The sequence below is a fragment of the Euprymna scolopes genome, chromosome 43, assembly GCF_053919585.1.
Source record: "Euprymna scolopes isolate OS-2025 chromosome 43, ASM5391958v1, whole genome shotgun sequence".
NCBI lineage: Eukaryota > Metazoa > Mollusca > Cephalopoda > Sepiida > Sepiolidae > Euprymna > Euprymna scolopes.
In genome coordinates, this window is record NC_136524.1 from 619098 (window position 1) to 625538 (window position 6441).

The 6441-nt window shown below is 37.5% G+C and overlaps 1 pseudogene; it reads right to left on the reverse strand.

The window, feature by feature from the left end:
• Positions 1-5651: 5651 nt before the first annotated feature.
• LOC145268510 (U2 spliceosomal RNA) lies at positions 5652-5876 on the reverse strand (annotated as a pseudogene).
• Between the last annotated feature and the right edge of the window lie 565 nt (positions 5877-6441).

Genomic DNA, 6441 nt, shown 5'->3' on the forward strand with positions numbered 1-6441 from the left:
AGAATAGAAAACTGGATCAAATGTTTGAAACATGTCTTCTTCCTAAGATTAAGGGTGGTGGTGTTTGATCAACACTGCTGGGGAGCCATGATGTAATATACTGTTTTGTTTTTTAATCCCCGAAACAGTGTTTCATGGTAAACAACTGATGATCCCTTGAAAAATAAAAAAAATTGGTATTATAGTAAATTCGAGAGCGAGTTGATGCAGTGATTGCAGGTGATTAAATGACTGACTAGATGGTTTTCTAACGAATGATAAAAAATATTTTTTTGTATAGTTTTAAAGGTTAAAAACTTCAAAGACTATATATATAAAAGTGAAAGTGTCTGTGTGTGTGTCTGTGTACATTTTCATACGCAATAACTCCGTCAATTTTTTAGTCTAAAGACTCGAAATTTGATATACAAGGTTCTGAGACATGGGAAAATCTTTGTAATTCGTTTTCAGACAGAAATTTGGTGATTAAGGGGTCAAAGTTCAATGACTTGACCTTTAAGAACTCTACCAAACTGCTCCGACAATTGTCAGTCTAAACACTTGAAATTTTAGATATAGGTTCCTTGGACATGGATCTAACTTAATAAGTTAAGTTTAGCCAAAAACAATAAATTTTAAGGGGTTATAATAGGGGTCAAATTTTTTAAAAATTGACCTTTTTGTTTTTTTTTTGTTTTTTTTCTCAGCATACATTTCCAAATACCCGGGCAACTCCGGGCTGAAATGCTAGTATATAGAAAAGTGAACGTGTCTGTGTGTGTGTGTGTGTGTGTGTGTGTGTGTGTGTGTGTGTGTGTGTGTGTGTCTTTGTACATTTCCATATGCAATAACTGTCAATTTTAAGTCTAAAGGCACGAAATTTGATATACAGTGTTCTGAAATTTGGGAAAATCTTTGTAATCCGTTTTCAGCCAGAAATTTGGCGATTAAGGGGTCAAAGTTCAACGATTTGACCTTTAAGAACTCTACCAAACTCCTCCGACAATACTTGAAATTTTAGATATAGGTTTCTTGGACATGGATCTAACTTAATTAGTTAAGTTGAGCCCAAAACAATAATACGGTGTGCGTCCTGATGCTGAAAAGGGTCCAAGATGGCGCCTGCAGCGTTAGGTGTGTCAGAAATTTCGTGAAAAATAGTAAATAATTCCATTCCGTCTTTCCAAGCTTATAACTCCTCGAAAAATGTCATTCAAGCCCTAATTTTTGTTTTCAATACAAGGATCAAGGTTTCATTAAAAAAAAAAAAATAAATAAAAAGACAAACAACGTTTTTTTTTTTAAAAAAAGGTTTTAAACTTCGGACTTTACAGGTAAATATCTAAAAAACACTACTTTTTTTGTTTTAAATTTGAATATATTATTTATTGACCTTTTCTCTTCAATTTGTGATATATACGACTTTGGTACATAAATTAATTATTTACTTTGTAATAGACATTTCAAAATTGGAGGCGTGAATTATTCGACCCCCTGTCTTTCCAAGCTTATAACTACTCGAAAAATGTAATTCAAGCCCTAATTTTTTTTTTCAATTAAAGGAGCAAGGACCACGGTTTCATCCAAAAAAAAAAAAAAAAAAAAAAAGAAAAAACAAACAACGTGGTTTAAAAAAAAAAGGGTTTAAACTTCGAACTTTACAGGTAAATTTCTAAAAAACACTACTTTTTTTGTTTTAAATTTGAATATATTATTTATTGACCTTCTCTCTTCAATTTGTGATATATAACACTTTGGTGAGTAAATTGATTATTTACTTTATAATAGACACTTGAAAATGAGGGGGGGGCGTGAATTTAAAAAAAAAACGTTTGTCTAAAATATTATATTCGGTTTATTGGAAAGAGCATAAAATTTTACATTGACCCTGTAAACATCGTAAAAATAGAACCAAGAGAAAAATGTTGATAGATTTTTAAAGTTTAAAAATTGAAAAATATTGAGTTCGTAAAATTCATTACTGTTTAAAAATTAAAAAAAAAATATTTCTATTATTTTTAAAACAACTTTAACAGTTTATTTTGGAAGTATAATCCATAAAGAAAATAAACAACCCACTTTTAAAATAGAAATTACGAGTTTTTTATATTTTATTCGCAGTTTCGTGTTAGGGGTGTCAAAAAGTCCTACAAAAATTCTGATACACCTACTGCAGCGTTGGCCTTCGGGCCAAGATCAAAGTGTAGTATCTGTTCCGGCAGATACTGACAGCAAAGACCATATGTGGGGGCGACCCCAGCTGATGTTGAAGCATTTCTCTTAACAAATACCCCGGATATCTTAGCACTAAATGAGACTAACCTACACTCCTCCATCCCCTCTAACCACTTTAACATGCCTGGATATCTCCCACTCTGCTGTAAGGACTCTGACAGACATATGCACGGACTTGGAGTTTACATTCGTAATACCCTTCCCTTGACTAGAGAAACAAACCTAGAAACTTATATATCAGATATGCCCTAAGATGTCTATAATATGGTTGTCTTCAAGTCCAACGTGAACAAGTTTCTGATGAGTCGTTCCACTTAAGTTAACAAATTTACCGAACTTCCATTACTATCGATTACTATATTGTCCTTTTGACTACTCTACACTCTTTAACCCTTATCCTTGAGTGGCCTGTCGGCCTTGATAAGTGGTGACCCTATGTAAAAAAAACCCAAAAAAAACCAGATGATCAAGCCTTTATGTGCTTTAGACTAAACATGCAACACAATATTAGCTACTATTATTTTCTCTACCGCTCTCCCTCGACTCAGGACTGCACCATAATAAACAAAGTATCTGACAGCATAGACACGGCACTGTCCCTCGACACTAGCGCACAAATACATGTATTTGGTGACTTTAATGTCCACCGCAAAAACTGGCTTGGATTCTCTACTTACACAGATGCAGCGGGCAGCACAACTCATAGCTTCACTATATCTCACTTCCTATCACAAATTGTTACGTTTCCAACCCGTTTCCCTGACCAGGAAGAACAACACGTATCACTTCTAGATCTGTTTTTGACCACAATTCCCGATGACTGCATTACAAAGGCCCACAGCCCACTCGGGAACGCTGATCATGCAGTGATAATGGTTGAAATCGCCCTAAACTCTAGAGCCAAAACTGAAGAGTCAGTGCTCAAAACAACGAGATATTATAAAAAAGCTGACTGGGAAGCCATCAGGGAACTAATCAGATGCCCCATGGAGAAATATTTTTTCTCTCCCTGCTGAACAATGTGCAAGCGAGACCACTGACTGGTTCAAAACTGCAATCGAAGCACATGTTCCCATGCGGAAATTTTATAGTAAGGCCCACTCTCCCCAATGGTTTACGTCGACTTGTGCAACTGCCATTGCTCAAAAGCAGCATGCATACCATAGGTTTAACCGACATAAGTCCAGTTCAAACAGACTGAAGTATATAGAAGCTAGAAATAATGTTAAGAAAGAAATAGCGACAGCTAAGAGAGAATTTACGGAAACCACTAAAAAGCGCATTGAAGCACAAAAACTAGGAACTCGAGACTTCTGGAAAATCTACAACAGTGTAGTAAATAATGGGCAATCAACAATTCCCCCACTAACCAACAATCACGAGGTTGTCTCCTCAGCAACCGACAAGGCTAACATGCTTGCCAGTCGGTTCGCCTCAAATTCCACACTGGACCCTTCCAACCACCCCCTACCTGACTTTCCTATGCGGACAGACGCCACGCTAGACGATCTGAAAACCACCCCTGCTCAGGTGCATGCTACAATAAAAAACCTTGACACTTCAAAAGCATGTGGACCCGATCTTATCCCAGCTGTGCTATTAAAAAAGTGCTCAGCCGAAGTAGCTCCAGTTCTTGCCAAACTCTACAACAAATGCCTTAATGAAGCTTGCTTTCCAGGCTGTTGGAAAACTGCTTCTGTTGTACCTGTATTCAAGAATTCTGGCGAAAGGACTGACCCATCAAATTATCGCCCCATCAGCCTCCTCCCACTTTTTGCCAAAATATTTGAGACCTTAATTAACCATGCTCTAGTCCATCATCTTACAGATGCTAAACTTCTGACTGACAAACAATATGGATTTAGACAAGCCCGTTCCACAGCAGACATCCTAATTGTGATCTCTGAACGTATATACCATTCACTGGACAAAGCGGGGGAGGGCAGAGTGGTAGCTCTAGATATATCTAAGGCTTTTGACAGGGTATGACATGCGGGTCTCCTCAGGAAAATTAGATCATACGGTATCACTGGTAGAATACTTAACATAATTAAATCCTTCTTAGATAAGAGAAAAATCCAGGTTGTCCTCGACGGTCGTACATCTAAACAATATGATATAAATGCGGGGGTGCCCCAGGGTTCTATCCTTGGACCTCTATTGTTCCTGATATTCATAAATGACCTCCCCGACAAAATTGCCTCTGAGATGGGTATATATGCTGATGACACTACACTCTATGGCAAGCACGACAGGAAGACGAATGAACACATTTCTAAAGAAATGGCAGAAACACTAGAGGAAGACCTCCAATCTGTGGTGGAAACGGGAAAAAAGTGGTTGGTCGCGTTCAATGCTGCCAAGACTAAACTAGTTTCATTCAATAATTACAAGAAACCCTCTCTACCACCTATAGCAATGGCCAACGACTCTTTATCTGAGAGTACATCTTTCAAACTCCTTGGCCTCACGTTCACAGGAAACATAAGTTGGAACAATTACATTGAAGGCATTGCCAGGGCCGCTGTAAGAAAGGCGGGCTCTCTCTACCGTGCTAGAAAACTACTAACACCCGAAAGTATCCTGTACCTCTATAAGGCCACCATTCGCCCATGTATGGAGTATTGCTGTCACATCTGGGCTGGTGCATCTGCTACTAGTCTCTCACTCCTTGACAAGGTTCAAAAGAGAGTCGCAAAACTGATAGGCCCTGAACTGGCATCTAAGCTTCAGCCTCTGTCCCATCGACGAAATGTTGCATCCCTCTGCCTTTTCTACAAGTATTTTAGTGGTGAATGCTCTGACGAACTGCAAGCACTTGTGCCCCCACGGCGTGAAGACCCTCGACAAACCCGACAGACTGCTAAATCCCACCCCCACACTGTAGAGATCCCTAGATGTAAAAGATCTTTTTACTCCAATAGTTTCTTCCCCAGAACTGCTAGACTCTGGAATTCCAGTCCAGGTCACTGCTTCCCCAACAGTACTGACGTGCAGAAGTTCAAGTGTAACGTGAACCGACATCTTGCTGCCCAAATCCCTACATAGTACCGCAGTAGTTGTTGCCCCTGATAGTAGCCCCCTACACCAAAGTGGCAATTTGCCTTGTTTGGGGTGAAAATGTAATTAAAAAAAAAAAATATATATATAAGACCTTGGTCAATTTAGGGGCAACACTTCATACCAATTGTCACTATCCAGCTCCCCTACTCCCCGGGGAGTTGGTCCCCATTTCCCCTTCACTCCTCACTTTAAAAATCGGCCTTGTGCCTAATTTGCTCAGTGTGGGAGCAAATAAATACCTCAAAGTGTAGTATCTGTTCTTCAGATGCTGCACTTCAATTTCTTGTTCTCTGTCAGTGGAGGGGGAAATCCTTCACGACTGAGACAATTTTTATTTTTGTTCCTTTTCTCCACGTTGAAAAACGACCCTGGTGTCTAACTCTGTCCCGTGGGGAGGCATTGTACCTATTTACTATGCCTCCCCACGGGACAGAGTTAGACACCAGGGTCGTTTTTTAATGTGGAGAAAAGGTACAAAAATAAAAATTGTCTCAGTCGTGAAGGATTTCTCCTCCACCGAAAGAGAACAAGAAAATGAAGTGCAGCATCTGAAGAACAGATACTACACTTTGATCTTGACCAAAAGGCCAAGAACTAAAAAAAATTTGTGTGCGCTTTTTTCCCCCTTTGCAACGTCAGTTCATTAACATTAAAAGAAACAACATTAAAATTTTTAGTAGTAATAAAATATACATTAATTAATTGATAATTATTTATAAGGCGATAAATTCAGCTAATACGTAAACTAAAGACGCTAGCTTTAATTTTCATTATAAGTGAAAAGACTTAAACCATTACGTTTTTCCGTCGTTTCGTATTACCTATTTTTTTAGTAAATTTAAATGTCAGCTAAAAACGTATAATATGGATGTTTTAGTATTTAAAAATAATATTTAATTATATACACTATACATTAATTAATAAATAAATAATTATTTATAAGGAGAAAAGTTCGGCGAATACGGAAACTAAAAAGGCTAGCTTTAGTCTTTATTGGGAAAGAAAGGACTTGACCTAGTAAGGTTAACCGTAGTTTCGTATTTTCTATTTTTAGTAACTTTTTTGATTTTAATTTGAAACTCAAACTATTCGGAAGTTTTACAATTTATAAATATCGCTTTATCTTTATAAAATAAAATTATTTTATTTTGTAAAGAAACTTTA